A 19,695-nucleotide genomic window follows, 5' to 3' on the forward strand; every position below is an offset into this window, starting at 1 on the left:
TCCAAAGAAGACATACAGATGGCCAACAAACATGAAAATATGATCAACATCACTAATTATTAGATAAATGCAAATCAAAACTACAATGAGATATCACCTCACACCAGTCAGAATGGCCATCATCAAAAAATCTACAAACGGGCTTCCCTGGTGGCGCAGTGGTTGGGAGTCCGCCTGCCGATGCAGGGGACACGGGTTCGTGCCCCGGTCCAGGAGGATCCCACATGCCACAGAGCGGCTGGGCCCGTGGGCCATGGCCGCTGAGCCTGCGTGTCTGGAGCCTGTGCTCCGCAGCGGGAAGAGGCCACAACAGTGATAGGCCTGCGTACAGCAAAAACAACAACAACAAAAAAAAACTACAAACAATAAATGCTGGAGAGGGTGTGGAGAAAAGGGAACACTCTTGCACTGTTGGTGGGAATGTAAATTGATACAGCCACTATGGAGAACAATATGGAGGTTCCTTAAAAAACTAAAAATAGATTTAGTGAGGTGGATGGACCTAGAGTCTGTCATACAGAGTGAAGTCAGTCAGAAGGAGAAAAACAAATACCGTATGCTAACACATACATATGGAACCTAAGAAGAAAAAAAAAAAGGTCATGAAAAACCTAGGGGCAAGACGGGAATAAAGACACAGACCTACTAGAGAATGGACCTGAGGATATGGGGAGGGGGAATGGTAAGCTGTGACCAAGTGAGAGAGTGGTATGGACATATATACACTACCTAATGTAAAATAGATAGCTAGTGGGAAGCAGCCGCATAGCACAGGGAGATCAGCTTAGTGCTTTGTGACCACCTAGAGGGGAGGGATAGGGAGGGTGGAGACACAAGAGGGAAGAGATATGGGAAGATATGTATATGTATAACTGATTCACTTTGTTATAAAGCAGAAACTAACACACCACTGTAAAGCAATTATACTCCAAGAAAGATGTTAAAAAAAAAAAATGTCGTGTTTGAAATCACAGTCGTAAGCTCTATAGGGACTTGCCTGGTGGTCCAGTGGCTACAACTCCGCACTCCCAATGCAGGTGGCCTGGGTCTGATCCCTGGTCAGGGAACTAGATCGAACATGCCGTGACTAAAGATCCCCCATGCCACAACAAAGATCCCAAGATCCCGTGTGCCGCGACTAAGACCCGGCACAGCTACATAAATAAATAAATATTTTTTTAAAAAAAAAGCTCTATAGGTCACTAACTCTGCATGTGTGCACCCACTTCAATCTAGCTAGAATGTGGGTTTAAACTGACTATTTAGAATGGAAGGTTCCAAGTGGTTAAGTCTTAACAAATTCTGGTCATTTGGAGCATAAATGAGAAAGACATAATAAAAAAGATTTGATCTTTCCAACTCACTTGTTCAACTGGCCGTCAGAAACAATTCTTAGTTCTTAGGACTTCCCTGGTGGTGCACTGGTTAAGAATCCGCTTGCCAACGCAGGGGACACGGATTTGATCCCTGGTCTGGGAAGATCCACATGCCATGGAGCAACTAAGCCCGTGTGCCACAACTACTGAGCCCATGCACCGCAGCTACTGAAGCCCATGCATTCTAGGGCCCGCATGCTACAACTACTGAGCCCACGTGCTGCAACTACTGAAGCCCGAGTGCCTAGAGCCCGTGCTCCGCAACAAAGAGAAACCACAGCAATGAGAAGCCCATGTGCCACAATGAAGAGTAGCTCCCGCTCACCGCAACTAGAGAAAGCCCATGCACAGCAACAAAGAGCCAAAGCAGCCAAAAAAAAGAAGATGAAATAATTGTTAGTTCTTAATGAGAGGACCTATTCATGAAAGCCTCCACTTGGTCCTTATCAATCTCCTGGTTTCACTCCCCTTTTTTTGGGGGGGGGGCGGCGGTAGGGGGCTCTCACCAAATGGCATGCAGGATCTTAGTTCCCTGACCAGGAATCGAATCCGTGCCCCCTGCAGTGGAAGCACAGAGTCTTAACCACTGGACCACCAGGGAAGTCCCTCTCTTTTTTATCCAACTAAGATTTCACAGTCCACAATATAATCACTCCTTGAACTCAATTCAATGTTTCCCATGTCTCTCTCCTTCACACTCTCCTAGCAAAACTCCAGCTAACCTTCTCCAAGACTGCAACAGAGCAGTGGAGTCTTGAAGAAAATAACATACCCAGGCAGAATGGCTATTGTCATAAATTCACACATAACAACTTCAACCAAGTTCGTGCACCTGACAAACAGTGAGGCCAAACAAACCAAAACATCGGCGTTTGGAGTGAAGAAAAATTGATTGCAAGGACCAAGGAAGGAGGATGGGGCGGCTCATGCTCAAAAGGCCCTAACTCCCTGATGGTTTTCAGGGAAGAAGTTTTATAGGCAAAATTTGCAGGGAGGGCTGCAGGGTGTGTGACCTTCCTCTGAGTGGTTGGTGATGAGGTAACATGGTGTTGTTCCAGGAATCTCAATCATCAGCCTCTGGTTCCAACCAGTCTGGGGTCCACGTGCTTATGCTTAGCCTGAAGTTACCACACTCCACCTGGGTGGGGGGCCTTAGTTCCTACAGAACTCAGAGGTATGTATGTATCAAATTGCTATGCACATCCTCTGAGGAAGAACCAGGACTCTGCCCATCACTGCACTGTGGCTTCTTTCTGCATTCCTACACTCCCCCAATTAGCAACTGTTTGAATCTGCCCTTTGGAACTCAGGGAAGGTCTAGCAGACTGAAAGCCTTTTTTCTACAAACAAGAAACAGGGACACGGAAAGGCCTCTGTGCCTGGGAGGGCCCCACAGGGTCCCGCCCGGTTTCAATAGTGCTCTAAAAGTTCCCTGTAGTTGCTGCTTTATACTTTTTCCTCAGTTCTTAAACATCTCTCCCCTCCTCTCCATTTCCTCCCAACTCTTTTTTTTTTTTTAATTAATTTATTTTATTTATTTTTGGATGCATTGGGTCTTCGTTGCTGCACGCAGGCTTTCTCTAGTTGTGGTGAGCGGGGGCTACTCTTCGTTGCAGTGCGCAGGCTTCTCATTGCGGTGGCTTCTCTTGTTGCAGAGCACGGGCTCTAGGCGTGCGGGCTTCAGCAGTTGTGGCACGCGGGCTCAGCAGTTGTGGCACGTAGGCTTAGTTGCTCCACGGCATGTGGGATCTTCCTGGACCAGGGCTGGAACCCATGTCCCCTGCATTGGCAGGTGGATTCTTAAACCACTGCGCCACCGGGGAAGTCCCCCTCCCAACTCATTTAATTTGACACTTTCATTAAGAAAATGGAAGCCATCAGAGGAAACCTTCCTGTTCTTTCTACAGTCAAATCTGTAACATTCCCCCAAACTGAACCAGTCATCTCCTTTTCCCCCCACTTTAAAATGAGTATCTGTGATTGACTATTACAGTTTGCTCTCTCTATTATTTCTCTTTCACATAAACATTTCCTTCCTTCCATAAGTCTCTCTCTCCTGTATCATCAATCTTTCCTCTTCTACAAGATCATTCCCATTATCATGTAAAAATGTACCATTATCTCCCCTATTTATATATTTTTAAAAGTATCCTACCCGGGGCTTCTCTGGTGGCACAGTGGTTAAGAATCCGCCTGCCAATGCAGGGGACACAGGCTCAAGCCCTGGTCCGGGAAGATCCCACATGCCGCGGAGCAACTAAGCCCGTGCGCCACAACTACTGAGCCTGTGCTCTAGAGCCCACAAGTCACAACTACTGAGCTCCGCACACCTAGAGCCCGTGCTCCGCAACAAGAGAAGCCACCGCAGTGAGAAGCCTGCACACCGCAATGAAGAGTAGCCCCCACTCGCCACAACTAGAGAAAGCCCGAGTGCAGCAACGAAGACCCAACACAGCCAAAATAAATAAATAAATAAATATAACAAAATTTTTTTTTAAAAGTATCCTATCATTCCCTACACAGCTATGCTCCACCTCCTCCCCATTTCTTAGTTACCCTTTACAGCCACACTTCTCAACAAAGTATCAGCTCTCACCATCTCTAATTCCTAATCTTCCATTCACTATTCAACCTGCTCCAAACTGGTCTGCCTCCACAAATTCACTGAAACTGCCCTTTAAACAGACTTAAACAGATGGTACTCTTAAAGGGATAAATAGAGTTTAAATGGAGAGACTATTTACAAAGGTCTCTCTCTCTCTCTCTCTCTGTCTCTCTCTCTGTATGTGTATGTGTATGTGTATCTCAGGGACTAGCAATCAGGAAGCTATTAACTCCTGTAAACTCGGAGAAGGTACAAGAGTACAAACTCTCACGTTTGCGAAGCCTGAGGTTACCAGAACCAGAAAAGGCACCATGCAGGTACAGGTAGAGAAATGCAACCTTTGCCTAAACTTCAGCCAGGCAGGAAGGAGGAAAGGGAATAAATATGCTATTTTTCCTTCTGCTGTCCAATCTCCTGTCAATTGTACCTCTACTGGCTGAATGCAACCTGAAGTCAGAAGGCAAAGAAGCCTGAGTCATGTAATCAACAGAGGTCAGCCTTCTGAGGCACAAAGCAGGGAAGAAAAGGGCAAAAATGAATCTGGAGGAACATACAGAGAATAATCAACACAGGATCACCAATAATTTCCATTTTGGTAAATCAAATGAGCACTGACCTTCCCTCCTCTCTTGGTTTCCATGACATGACAAATCCTGGTTTTCCCCTACATAAAAGTCACTTTTCCTCCTTCACCAGACAGCTATATTTGGAGTTCCTCCAAGCTGAGGACCAGATAGTTGATCTCACCTTTTCCTCATGGCTCTCAATCCCATCTATATAATGACAATTTCCAGCAGTGCCTCTCCTTAAACTCCAGCTTCCCATATCCCAACATTATCACATTATCATTTAGGTGTCTCTTGAAAATTTAGAGGTCCAAAAAAATGATTCTCACCCTCTTTAAAAAAAAAAAAAAAAAAAAGTTCATTTCTCAGTCCTCCTAGATCTCAATAAATACCAAGCCAGTAATCTGAAATAACCCTTGATTCCTTTGCTTCTTTTTTCTCCTTCACATCTAATCCATCAGTAAATCTTGAAAATTCTAATGTTATCTTAAATCCATCCACTTCTATCTCTACTTCCACCTCCCTTCTAAATTGCTCTTCCTGCTTTTTCTCTCTTGCTCCCTACCCCTACAATCCGATTATTAGATAGTAGCCATAATGATCTTTTTAAAATGTAAATCATATTGTTATTATCCTCTGCTTAAAATCCTTCAATGGCATCCCATTACATTTAGAACAAATCCAAATCCCCTACAGCAATCTACAAGGCACTCCGTGATCTGGCTTTTTTATATCTAACTTCATCTTAAAAACTATTCTTCCTCACACTCATTAAGCACCAGCCTCACTTCAGTTCCTCAAAAATTCAAGCTCTTTCCTACTTTAGTCTTCCCACAAGCAAAAAAATGCTCTACCTCCAGCTCTCCTCATGGTGGCTCCTTCAAATTCTTCATATCAATTTAAATGTCAACCCTAAGTGTGGCCTTCACCAAAAAGATAAAAACTGGTTCCCCTGTCATTCTCTCATAATAACATACTATTCATTATTTTCATCACATATTTTCAAATGGCAATTTTTCTATGTATTTATCTTCTTATTGTACGTCACCTTCCACTACTCCATAAGCTCCATGAAGGCAGAGATTATTAAATTAATTCAATTCAAACACCACTAAGGACACACTACACGCAAGAAACTATGATAGGCAACTGTGGAAGTTACAAAGAATAAGTCAATGTAACACGGATCCTGTTCCCAGAATGTACATAATCTAGTTAGGGGGGAAAATGTATACTTAACTATAATGCAAAGCAGACAATATGCCATATAACTGGTATAAAGTGCTATAGAATCAAAAGAGAAAGAAAAAAATGTAGAGAAAGTGATGAATAAGAAAGCCCTCATGTAAGGAGATGGTTCTATTATGGCTTGGAAGGACAACAAAGAAAAAGCATTCAAAGCAAACCAAACAACCTTAATGAAAAGACAAAAAGGAAGAAAGTAAAGGGTATATAAGGAGAGGAGGTTAAAAAGATCAATGCAGCTAGAACATGAGGAACTACAGAGTTCTACTGCAATGTTTGATAACGGTAGTTAGGAAATAGGAAACAAAATTTTCAGTGAGTGTGATATAGAACTCAACTTTATCCACTATAAAATGAAAATATGGAGTATTTTCAAGTAAATGAAAACTAATATCCTTTCCAGGTCCAAATTCCAAATGATGGAGCTTATATAGACAACTAGTTTTAAAGTAAAAGGTACTCATAAAGCATGTTTCATCAATTTCATGTGAAATTTATCATGACTTTTAAAGTGGTTTTTAAACTATTTGTCCAAACTACAATTTTTCAAAAATCCTGCTTACTCTTTCCAAAACTATAATCAAAGTGAGTATGGAATGGGGCAGGGAGTGGGGGGAGCACTCAAGATATTTAATATTACACCCAGCCTAAATTTCAAAGTAATTTAATTAAACATTTCCACAAGGAAAAGCCAAGTTATTTTAGTGGTATTCTCAAAAGACAAGAGTCATATTTTTACTGATATTAACTTGTGACACATTGTTGTCCATAAGCTTTATAGAGCATAACTGGCTGTTGTTCATTATACTCATTCAATAAGTAAGTATTGATTACCAAGCAGTATTACAGTACTACACACAAAATCACAGAATTTTATAGGCTAACAGGGAGCAGAAAAATCAAGATAATTTTAAAGAATAATGAAGTGGGGGGATGGGGCTTCACCATACCAGACATCTAAATTTATTACAAAGCTACAGTAAATAAAGACAGTGTAGTACTGCCTCATGGATAGGCAAACAGAGAGAGCATAAAAACAGGCCCATGTGTATACAGAACATGACATATGACTTAAGATTCTCACTGTAGGGGATTCCCTGGCGGTCCAGTGGCTAGGACCCAGTGCTTTCACTGCCGAGGGCCTGGGTTCAATCCCTGGTTGGGGAACTAAGATCCCACAAGCCACGTGGTGCGGCCAAAAAAAAAACACAACTAGATCCTCACTCTAGATCAGTGAGGAATGGATGCTACTCAATAAATGGGGTGTTAGTACCACTTATTTTCTATATGGAAAAACTGAATTATATTCATTGTATTATTCACTATAATTTTTACAATAATTTAAATATTTCAGCATCAAAAAAACTTTAAAGATCTAGTCCAATGTCTTCACTTTATTAAAGAAGAAACAAAGACCCAGAGAAGTTAAAACATTTAGCCAAATCACAGAGTGTGGCAGCACAGGAATTAAACTCGTATCTCATGATTTATTCATTCGGTAATTGGCATTCCCTCATTGAATACACACAAAACACTTCCCATCCAGCCCAACTTCAAGTTACCCATGATATCAACATACCAACAGACACAAAACAGAAGTGGAGGAAGCCACAAAAGGTGTGGTGAAGGAAAAAGCCGATACTTCTTTCATTTTCTTCCATCTCCAAATCTTCTTTCAAGGAAATTAGCCAAAAAATATAGTCCTCCCCTCAAAGATTAATCTTATCTAAACCCAAACTAATGACAAAGAAGTGTTCCATGGGTCAGTATGCAGGGGTTTCAGAAAGAAAGAAAAGAATGTCAAGAACTGTGATTCCCCATCATAAATATCTATGAACATTAAGTATTTTAGATAGTGCTGTTATTAGGCCCAACATTTTTCAGGCACAAGTTCCATCAACCTCATATCTCACTCAGTTTGTTTCCAGAGGATGTTAAACATTTACACTTAGAGATTTTCACAAAGACTAGTTAAACGAACACTGCTAAAGACTGTCCAAAAATAAATGCTCCGATTCCAAGAGTCAATTAAGGTATAGAGAGAAATGACATCTTCTCTAGGAAAGCACTCAATCTCAGTTTACTGGGGTTTCCATCATCTGTTAATTCAGATAAAACTTTCCTTCCATAAATCACCCCCCGGGATACATGACAGGAGTATTGATAGTGAAGGGAGAGAGACTGGTAGACAGCCTATGTGCAAACTTAGAAATCCCAGTTTAAACTCTGACCACCACTACCACACATTCTATAAAGAATGCAAAACTGACTGCATTTGATTTAATTACTTCAGCAGTGAGGGGTAAGAATATGAGTCCATCACTTGCTCTATGATTTGGGGCAAACTGCTTAACCTCTGTGCTTCAGATTCCTCAACTGGAAAGTAAGGATAATAATAGTACTTACTCTCATAGGGATTATTGTAAGGATTAAATTAGTGCATGTAAAGCACTTCGAGCAAAGCCTGGAATACAGTGTTAGCTGTTGGTAGTATTATTATTATTACCTGATACCCTTACTAGACTATCAGTTCTCACGTGTGGCTCAAATACAGAATAGTTTTTGAGCCAGATCATGCAATATTAATGTTCCTGAATCAATGATTCAATTGCAAAAATTCAAAAAGCAGCTCTATAAGACACAGTCTGAAGTCTTCCTTTTGAATCATTTATTTATCAAAGTTCTCACAAATATTAATCAACAGCAAATGTTTACTTAACTCCAAGAAACCACTATGAATTATCACTATGATATAGAACTTCTGAAAAATCTTATACTTGAAATATTTTTCATTTTACTTTTAATTACAAATTAATCTCTGATCTTACAAATCAGATAAGTCTAGATGCATTATATAGTAATAAAACACACTGAACCTTGTTATTTACTATCAATCTGCAAATTTGCCTTTGTAAAAGAGTTTAACCAAAAAAAAAAAAAAATCAGTAAGCGCTCAACATCTTTAGTCACTTGGAAATTGCAAATTAAAACCATTCTAAGATATCACTTTACACCCACTAGAATGGCTAAAAGTCAAAAAGACTAACAACCCAAGTGGTGGCAAAGACATGGAACAACTGGAGAACCATTCAGCAATTGCTTATAAAGTTAAACATATATGTGCCCTGTGACCCAACAATTCCACTCCTAGGTATTGAACCAAGAGAAATGAAACATATGTTAAAAAGACTTGTACAAGAATGCTTACAGCAGTCTTATTCATAACAGGCAAAAAAAACAACAAAAAAAAAACAGAAATAATGCAAATGTCTATCAACAGGAGAATGGAAAAACAAAGTGTATTATATTCATAAAATGGAATACTATGCCACCTAGGAAGTTATCTGGTGTTTACAAAAATGTTTTGAATTTACTATTCAGTGAAGAAGTCTTATTTTTATTTTCTTCAAATTCTCTTTTATTATTTTTTTTTTTTTTTGCGGTACCGGGCCTCTCACTGTTGTGGCCTCTCCTGTTGCGGAGCACAGGCTCCGGACGCAGAGGAGCAGCGGCCATGGGCCTAGCTGCTCCACGGCATGTGGGATCTTCCTGAACTGGGGCACGAACCCGTGTCCCCTGCATCGGCAGGCGGGCTCTCAACCACTGCGCCACCAGGGAAGCCCCAAATTCTCTCTCATTTTAAAATGCACTTTAAACAATCCTTAGTTGAAGATAATTTTTATTCTGAAAATAATCTTATTTTTTGTTTAGTTAACTAACTTGAGTTTTCTTGCCACAATATAAACTTTTGAGAAATTTTTTAATTGGTGCTTTTAAGAGGCAAATAAATCCCAGGGTTTTATTAAGTGATTCTCCTACAGAAACTCTTAAATGTATTTGCACATATATTTTTTTTCTTATGCATTCCTGGTGCATGTTCATCCTGAGTAGAGTGCTCTCTCCAGAAATTACCCATGTATAGAAATAAGACTGGCTTAAAATGGCTACTGTGATGGAAATGGTGTCTTAGGGAGATACAACTTGGACTTGAGGTAAATTAAATAGTTAACAAACTGTGGTTTAGAGAATGCTTTAATGGCATTTTATTTAAAAGGCCATTAAAAAATTAAAATAAAATAATAAAAAAAATTTTTAAATGAAAAAATAGGCCATACCATTGCTGTAATTTTCTATTGGTTATGGTTTCCTTAGTAATAAAAGTGTACAAAACAAAATGAATCTCAAAAACATGTTAAACAAAAGAAGTCAGATAAAAAAAGTACATATTGGGGTTTTGGTTTGATTTTGGTTTTGGGGGTTTATTTTGGCCGCACCACACGGCATGCAGGATCTTAGTTCCCCGATCCTCGAACCGTGCCCCCTGCATTGGGAGTGCAGAGTCTCAACCACTGGACCACGAGGGAAGTCCCAAGAGTACATATGGTATTACTGCATATATATGAAATTCAAAAACAGTAACTTAACTTAAAGGAAATACTTAAAGGTTAAGGATCACATTTAAAATATTTGGCTAGTGATCGAATAAATTCAAATTTAAGAAATCAGTTACTATTTTCTCTTTATGTTAACATTTTAAATATTTAAAATACTTTAAAAGGTATATATCTCAATCTTATGTATCGCTAATGGGAATGAAAATTGGTCCTACAACCTTTCTGGAGAGCAACTGTGCAATGTTTTGCTCTTTCAAAGCCCTAAGAAATGTATACCTTGACTTGATAGTTCAATTTACAGGAATCTATCTTAAAAATACAGAAATGTGGGACTTCCCTGGTGGCGCAGTGGTTAAGAAGCCGCCTGCCAACGCAGCGTACACAGGTTCGAGCCCTGGTCTGGGAAGATCCCACATGCCACGGAGCAACTAAGGCCGTGAGCCACACCTACTGAGCCTGCGCTCTAGAGCCAGAGAGCCACAACTACTGAAGTGTGCGCCTAGAGCCCGTGCTCCTCAACAAAGAGAAGCCAGTGCACCACAGCAAAGAGTAGCACCCGCTCTCCACAACTAGAGAAAGCCCGCGGGCAGCAACGAAGACCCAAAGCAGCCATAAATAAATAAATAAATTTATTTATTTTTTTAAAGAATACAGAAATGTGGACAAAGATTTGGGTTTTGCATATTCACTAAAGTTTGTTTATAATAATTGGATATTAACAAACAATCTAAATGTGAACACTATGGACACTGGTTGTATAAATGATGTATCCATTATTGGAATATTCTTCAGCTCTTTTAAACTGTTTTCAAATAATTGTAATGATATTAAAATGTATGTTAATAAAAGCAGGTTCCAAAATTATGTATAGAGTAAAATATGCAATGAGAAAAATTAAAGACAATAAATGTTAACATCATTAAAAAATAATAATTCGGGGCCAACATCATAGAAACTAGTATTATATTTCACAAGTGTCTGGATTTTATTGTAAGAACACAAGTGATACCCCTCACTAACTAGGTCTACTGGAGGGGGGAAAGAAGACCAAAAGAATAAGAACATTCATTAAAGGAACACACCATTAGTATTATATTATTTCAGATACGAACAGCCAACTCAGCAAATGAAGTCAAAGTCCTTCAGGGTATGCTAATAAATCTATAACAAGAAAAACTCACAGAATTCAATGCAGTGCAAATATATACCAATCATATTTAATTTGAACTGGGGAAAATAATTAGATAATTTAGTGATTTTCCACAGGACTGAGCTCAGTTCTTTTACAAAGCAACAAAAGAAGAAGGGAAAGGCACAGCAAGAAGTCAAGCCAGCAATCTGATTTCCCAGGAAATTAGCTCTTTCTTGGCAAAGTACTGGTCTCATATTCTAAAGAAGCAGAACTCTACAAATAGAGATGAGACACATAAAACTCAAATACTCTGTAAAAGATGTATACTTTTCCCTTTGCTTGTAAGACCTCCAAAAGAGAATAATTAATGCCTCTGAAAACATAGAAAAAAAGTTAAAACCCCAATTTAGAGTTAAATGTTCTATAAATAATGTTTCTTTCAAAATGCTAAGTAATCTCACAAGTTGTAAAATAACTGTATTTTTATTATTTTTTAAATGAAAGGAAAATACCATGCTATTTCTAACCTTCAACTAGGATTACATGGAAAAGGAAACTTTGATATTGTTGATATTAATTCTGGATTTTAAATTTACCAAGGTTAACAAAAATACTTATAATTTCTCTATAATGTTTTCAATCGTCACTATAAAACACTTCCTTCAATCTCCAACTTAAAATTAAAAAGCCTTAGTATTTGATCTTCTTTCAGAAAAAGACTATCTGTTAATAATCCAAAAGAAGAGTCTTAAGATAAAAAGGTAATAGGATAGGTGAGTTAAAGAAGGAAAAGGAGGGAGGGGTAGGAAAAGGGGCCATAATAGAAGCTTTTCTTCTTTTAAGTCACATGTTTAAAAATCTGACCCTGATTTCCATTAAATGGTCCAGCACTGAAGCTTCTGCAGAACTATGAGACATGGTTGCCCAGTAGGCAGAAAAATGGCAGCTGAACTTCATTTAGTATTCAAGTATAAAGTAATGTAAGGATGAAATTAGACAACCATATATTTAAATCAGTGGGTTCATTTATAACCCATTCTTGCAACTCGAAACTGTTTCCCTCAGCACCATGACCGCAACTGCCAAAATGCTAACAAAAGGCCAAAAGGCCAACAAAATGCTACTTCAAAGAATCAGTAACAAAGCAGAAAATTTTATTAAACTTTTCTAACAAGCCAATAAACAAAAAGTAATGGTCTCAACAAATGGTGCTGAGACAACTGGATAACCATATGTAAAAGAATTACATTGGGCCCCTTCTCCATACCATACACAAAAATTAACCCAAAATAGATCAAAGAACTACACATAAGAACTTAAATTTGTATAAACTCTTAGAAGAAAACATAGGCATAAATATTCATGACCTTGGATTAGGCGATTGTTTCTTAGATATTATACCAAAAGCACAAACATAGCGCTATATCAAAATGAAAAAGTTTTATGCTTCAAAAAAAGTTTTGTGCATCAAGAATGTGAAAATAGGGGCTTTCCTGATGGCGCAGTGGTTAAGAATCCGCCTGCCAGTGCAGGGGACACAGGTTCGAACCCTGGTCCAGGAAGATCCCACATGCCGCGCAGCAACTAAGCCCGTGCGCCACAACTACTGAGCCTGCGCTCTAGAGCCTGCGAGCCACAACTACAGAGCCCGTGTGCCACAACTACTGAAGCCCGCACACCTAGAGCCCGTGCCCCACAAGAGAAGCCACCACAATAAGAAGCCCGCGCACAGCAACAAAGAGTAGCCCCAGCTCGCCGCAACTAGAGAAAGCCTGCATGCAGCAACGAAGACCCAACGCAGCCAAAGATAAATAAATTAATTAATTTTAAAAAAAGAAAGGAAGAAAGTGAAAATACAAGCCACATATTGGGAGAAAATATCTGCAAATCATACATCTGACAAGGGACTTGTATCCAGAACATATAAAGGTTTTTCACAACTCATAACTCAATAATAAAAGATGACCTCGTTTTTAAATGAAGACCCAATGCAGTCAAAAATAAATTAATTAATTTAAAAATAAATAAAGTCAATTCCAGTTTTTCTAACTGCCACATTGCTTATAATCACAGTATCTGGGATATTAGCCCTTCCTAGAAAGAGAAGTCTAATATTGTTATAATTACTAATTAAAAACATTAACATCATGTGTTGAGTGCCCACTATAAGCAAGGTACTACATAAAATGCTTTTCATTTAATTCTCAGCTTAGTTAAGGAGGATAAGCTCTATTTTATAGATGACAAAACTGAGGCTACAAGAGATTTAATAAACTGCCCAGTCAATTAGTAAATGACAGATCCAGGATTCAAAAACATGGTCATACAATGATAAAACTTGGACTTTTCTTCCATTCTATCATTCTTACTCAGAACACAAATGATGCTTTTTTCAATTTCATAATATGCTAGTTACAAATATACTTCTGTGATAATCAGGCTATTCTATTCCTTGATGAAATAATACTGGGAGCTAAAATTCCTGATAACAAAGTCAGCTATATTAAAAATAACTAAGTAAATAAACCCTTATAAATTATGCAAAGCAGTACCACATGACACAATTGAAAGGTATTCATGGAGTACTTGTGCACAGCTGACCAGGACAAAAGCATCACTTTTACTTTTCTAAGGTCAAAGGAAGTCAATCTTAAAGATATAAACTTTGCTCTTTTCTGTGTTCCTGACTTCCCTGACTGCCTTTATTCAGGAGCCAAGCGGTGTTCTACGGCTTTAAATCCCTCTTCCTCCCTAACTAAACTGGAAAAAAACTGGATAATAATCATTGTCCTAATTAACTATATCCACCTTAATATAAACAAGTTATCACAATTAATGTTTTGCTATCTAATCAGAGAACTCAAGACTTTGATCCTGAAGGTAAGGTATCAGCAAGCAAGTAGGGAGAAACAGTTTCGGTAGAGAGAGAAGGGAAGTCACTGAACATTAATTATTAAGCAGCCCCTTGGTTAATCCATTTAAGATGACTGGGAGTCTCTTCCTACTGCCTAATCCCAGACTCCATTAGAAAGGACAATTGGGAAGACTTGGCCTAGTTACAATTGTTGGGCACCTACTCCCAAGAACTGGAGAAGCAGAGACAAGCGTCCAGCCTTCTAAATCCACAGGGTCCTGCAAAGGCTCCCATCCTAGGACTAGCAATTCTCAGTGTATTCATTTGTATTCTGACACGCTTTCCTGAGTGGAACACAACAAAGAAAGAGTTCTAACAAGCACAGCGAAAAATATGTCTGTGCGAGAATGTTGCAAATAGGATCATCCTCCTTTACATATGTCACTCCAGGAAAACTGCCAAGAAAGGCTCACTCCTCTAGACATACTTCCTGCAGATCCTCCGACTCCTCCTCAAACATATCAGTATTCTCCTCATTCTCCCTTAGTCTCAAACCTTTTGCCCCAAGATTTACAAGTGCATATTTTACATTCTCAAAAATATATGGCAATAGGATAATAACATCCTATTTATCAGTACCTGTGTCTCATATCTGAACAAACATCCTAAAGCCTTATATAGAATTTCCATCTTTAATAATGAGATTTCCAATACATTATATTACTGAATATAAATTTTCTTTGCAAATAAATTTTTCTTTATTTTCAAAAAATTGTATTTCTTTGCAAATAAAGGATTTATCATAAAGTCAAGATAAAAAATAAGATAGCCAAAAAAATTTTTTTTAATTTAAGGAGTACAATTGTTTCCTTTCTCCCTAGCCCCACCAAGGAATCATATATCAGAGTTCAGAAACTGGCAGAATTCAAGATCCATTCCATAGAAATAAAAATTTATTAAACACAATAGATGTATTTTGCCAAGTCCAAAATAAAACATAGCTTTCCAAGTACTCTATTAAAAGACTTTTTTTAAGGTAATAAGTTTACCAAGGGACCTGTTCTGATAAAAGGAATTCTCCCAGCAAACTAAAAACCAGACATTGGGGTTTTGTACTTTCACAGAACTAGATTTTCAGGCAGCACATTTCCATTAGGATTTACTGTATGAGTAGTTGAAGAGAAAGAAGCAGAGAAAGCAGATCAGAAGTGATGTGTAAAAGATAAAACTTTATTGAAATAGAAAATAAACTTAATTAACTAGTGCTAATTGAACTTCCACTTTTAAAAACCACTTACCTGAATAATCTTTGAAACTGGAAAATGAGCCTCACTAAATTGTACCATCAGGAGTACCATTGGGATGGTACTAATTGTACCATCCCAATTTCTCTGGGATTTAAAAACCACCATTTTTTCAACTACAGATTAACAAATCTCACTGTAAAAACGGTTAAGCAATCAGAGCTATTCCTAGATAAGTATGATTAAATTATGGATGAATAATAATTCAACTGAATAAAGTCCACTCATTAAAAAGCAAGTAAGTAATCAAACTAGTTAATGTCCACAATTATGATGAATGAATTTTATATTTTTCCCACACTCGATTACTAAGATTTTACATTCTTCCATCAGTTAGTAAAGAACTGAATGATCTATACAAAAGGGCCCATCAACTGTACAATGGCTTAACAACCATTTTGGTGGTAGGGATACTTCATTTAACTCAAAGCAAGGAATTCAAAAGCTTTCATCCTTGGAACCTTTGTCACAAAAAGTTAGAAATTTGTTTTATGAAAAGACTGTTTATGTTTTTCAACTCAAAAATGAAATAATTACATGTTTTACAGTCTTCCAAACAAAAATTAAAATTTTGTAAAAATGTAATAAAAACATGAAATAGAGCTAAAAATTATTTTTGAGAGAGAAAAAAATCTAAAAATCCTGATGCAAAGCTATCCCCAAAGTTTCTTCACAATTTCATAAAACATTAAAGAAAGGGTTATAAATCCCCTAGATTAAAGATTTTAAAGAGGGCTGTAAGAATCTCTTTCTGTTTTCAATACTGTTTTCTCTGTCCTTATGTCCATTAAAACAAACATAAATCAACTCTTTCTAAATATAAACCATCTAGTCTTATAGAATAAAAATCAAACGAAGAACAGCACAAAACATACATATATATTCTTAATATAGCTTAAAATAAGTATATAGATTACATTTGGGTCCCTCAAACAAGTTAAATTTACAACTCTATGCCACATCCAGATTATTCTCAAGGGAGAAAACCATCAAAACAAAAGCTCCTGCTTAATAAACTATTTACTTTGTAGTTAAAACTCTATCCCAGGTGCATCTGAGCATTATTACTATGTCTTCTCTCTTCAAAAACCTAGAAATCTAAAATACACAAGTATATCTGGTTCCCTTAAAAATGCTTTTATACTATATATTTTGTATTAAGGCAGTGAAAACTTCAGAATTCCTTTACTCTCTAAAAAGGAAACACCCTTTTGCTTTTCTCTTTTGAAATGTGTCTTATTTGGTTTTTGCTTACTTTCTATACATGAACTGTTCTCAAACCAGTCTATTTATGTTGGTTGTTTACTGTCAACAGGTCTGTGTATACTTATGTTTTATACAGACAGTGCTTTACAGTACACTGGTAAAAAAGAAAAGGTAAACAAGAGGGCATGAGTGAAACAAAAGTGGACCACATCTGAGAAACACCACTCAATTTCACCTCTCTACCTCAAATTCCCTTTAGTCCTCATGTTAAAGATTCTCAGTATTTAAAAAGAAGCGCAACACAATGTATGATAAGGCAAACACAGGAGAAACCAAATCAGAAACTGAAGAAATTTAATAGAATGTATCACCACCTGAGAAAATTACCACAAAAAGAAAAATAAATAAACAATAAACCCAGTACCTGGATGTCCCTACTGAAGGGCTGCTTTTGCTGCACTGCATGGCTCAAAACAGTTTTACAAACTCTTTTTAATGTAAGAAATACATTTTACATTGTGACCTAGTACACACATGTATGAGCAAAATTTCCCAAAACAATATTTTTCCTTGCCACATTCAATGGTAGTCAATTCTGTTCTATTTTATTTTTATTCTATTTTATTTTTAATCAATTTAACCCACTAAATTGATTTTATAAATTACTAATAAATCATGATCCACAGTTTGAAAAACACAGGCTTAAAATAGGGCATCCCTTATACAGTATTAGGATCTTTTTTTTGCAATTTGCTTCTACCTGTCTCTAGCAGGGTAGACAAGTATTTTAAGGTTGCTACATTACTACTGTTTTCAATAGAGCAAGTGGTTCCCCTGACCAACATAAGCCATCACCTGAGATAAATGCAAACTCTCAGGCCCCATCCCAGACCTACTTAATCAGAAACTCTGGATGGAGCCAGCAGTCTATATTTTAGCAAGCCGTCCAGGTGATTCTGGTTCAAGTTAAAGTTTGAGAACAACGCACAAGCCGTCCAGGTGACTCTGGTACAAGTTAAAGTTTGAGAACAACGCATTAAAGAATTCAGGACTTCCTTTATCCTCTACACATTTAATAATCCAGTACAGTGCTTACTTTGTGCCAGTCACTATTCTAAAAGTTCCACAGATATTAACTCATGTGAAAAAGCAACCCTAAGAAGTAGGAAGTATTGTTATCCCTATTACACAGATGAAACTTCCACACAGAGAGAGGTTAAGTTGTCAAAGCTAAGTGGTAGAACTAGAATTCAAATTTATTTCTAATTCGGCGAAAGTTAAGCCTGTCCTCTTCATGCCTCTCTTCTTTCTGATTAAGTCCCCGGTCCCACTCCTTTAGTTCAGCTATCCCCTTTTCCCCTTTCAAATTCCTCATCTTGTCAATGTCCTTATTTTCTAACATTATTGCTCGCGTCCTAAAACAAATTTCTTTCCTAAAGCATTGGAATGTAAGTCACAGCCTTGCTTTTAGAACCCTTTCTCTGGTCCTAGATGGCATCTTAGTATTATGAAGCTGACGGTTCTTCTATTTCTGAAGTCCTTAGAACCTATTAAGGGCCCCATGTTAATTTCACATATCTACTGTTCCGGCCAGTTTCCACAAGACCACTAGTCCTGAGCAACTTCTCGCTACCTCCTACTACACCCTACCTCCCACTCCCTTCCTACAAGGAAACAACTTCTCCCGCCCACCCCCCTGTCATTTTGCTTGACTTATCTCCAACTGAGAGAACTTCCATTCCTCAGCTAAACCCCTCACCAGTCTCAAACCCGAGCTACCCCTCCAGGACTTTTTTCAAAACCCTGGTTTCCTGGGGACCCTCAGACCCAGGAGTTCCCAGGCCAGTCTTGAACTTCCCATCCCAGACCAGCGGTGGGGGGCAGGGCGCTCCCGTTCCTCCCCAAGCTGTTCAAGGTCTCCACGGGTCCGACACTCCAAAGCCCCGCAAGAACCCCAAGAGCGCTCCTGTCTCGGATGGCCGCCTTTCTCAGGAGGATCCCCAGATGCCTCCCTGCCTTTCCTCGACGCCCTCGCTGAGACCCCGGCCGCCCTCGGCCTCCCTTCTCCCTCGGACCCGGGCCACTCCCAGTCTCCCGGCCCCCCAGCTTTCTCCTCTCGGGCCACTCCCGGGCTTCCCGGGTTCCCCTTCCTCCTCGCACCCAAGCTGTCCTGGGTATTCCCGAGTCACCCCGCCCGCGGACCAGGTCGTAACCGGTCACCCCGGTTCACCCCTTTCTCTGGGACCCCAGACACCCCCGTCTCCCCAAGGACCGACCCCTCACACACCGGACGCCGGGCAGTGCCCCAGACCCGCGCAGCTAAGCGTCCCAAGGGACCTCCCGACCTGACCCGCTTGAGTCCGGCCCCAGCCTACCGTGCCACCACGAACTCCGCCGCCAGGAGCCGGACGGCTCTCCCACCAGCCCAGTCAACGCGAACTCGCCGCCGCCGCCGCCCCCGCCCTGGCCCCGACCGGGGCCCGACCCGGCCCGCAGTCAAAGCCCCCTTACACTGGCTTCCGCCTCGGGAGCGCCGAGCTGGAGTTTCCGTCCCCCGACTGCCCCCAGACCTCAGGTCCGCGTTACCAGTACCCACCTGCCGCTGCCCCCGGCCAACTCCAGTGCCACTGCCTCTACCTCGGGCGCCAGTAGCCACCTAGCGCCACCACCTCCCCCATGACAACAGGCCCACCCCGCTTCACACTTCCTATCTCTCCATTGGGTAGTGGGGCGGCAGCTCTCTGCTCTTATTGGTTTAGTTTACCCGTCCGTCAAAGCTTCCTTACCACCCCTTTCCCTGACCCGGTATTACCCCCCCTCCCGGACCTGGAGCGTCCTAGACCAAGCTTTAGTTGTAATTGGTTGATGGTTGGGCAGTTCAAAGTTCTGATAGGCTGCCGCAAGTGTCTGTTAAGTCAATTGGCAAAGGATGTGACGGCCATGGTTGGTTCGAGCTTGGGCACAGTTTGGTTGCGCAGTAGAAAGCAAGGAAGGGGCAGACGCTCACGTCCGA

At 39.6% G+C, this 19,695-nt stretch overlaps 1 protein-coding gene across 1 annotated transcript in view; it reads right to left on the minus strand.

Moving 5' to 3' along the window:
* The window catches only part of NUMB (NUMB endocytic adaptor protein), a 190,378-nt gene extending 171,009 nt beyond the window's left edge, over positions 1-19,369 (minus strand). The window contains exon 1 of the mRNA XM_024133961.2: positions 19,279-19,369. The gene's annotated coding sequence lies outside the window, so the exon portion shown is untranslated. The remainder of the gene's footprint in view (positions 1-19,278) is intronic.
* Positions 19,370-19,695: the final 326 nt, after the last annotated feature.

Source organism: Physeter macrocephalus, chromosome 11 (assembly GCF_002837175.3).
Source record: "Physeter macrocephalus isolate SW-GA chromosome 11, ASM283717v5, whole genome shotgun sequence".
Classification (NCBI taxonomy): domain Eukaryota; kingdom Metazoa; phylum Chordata; class Mammalia; order Artiodactyla; family Physeteridae; genus Physeter; species Physeter macrocephalus.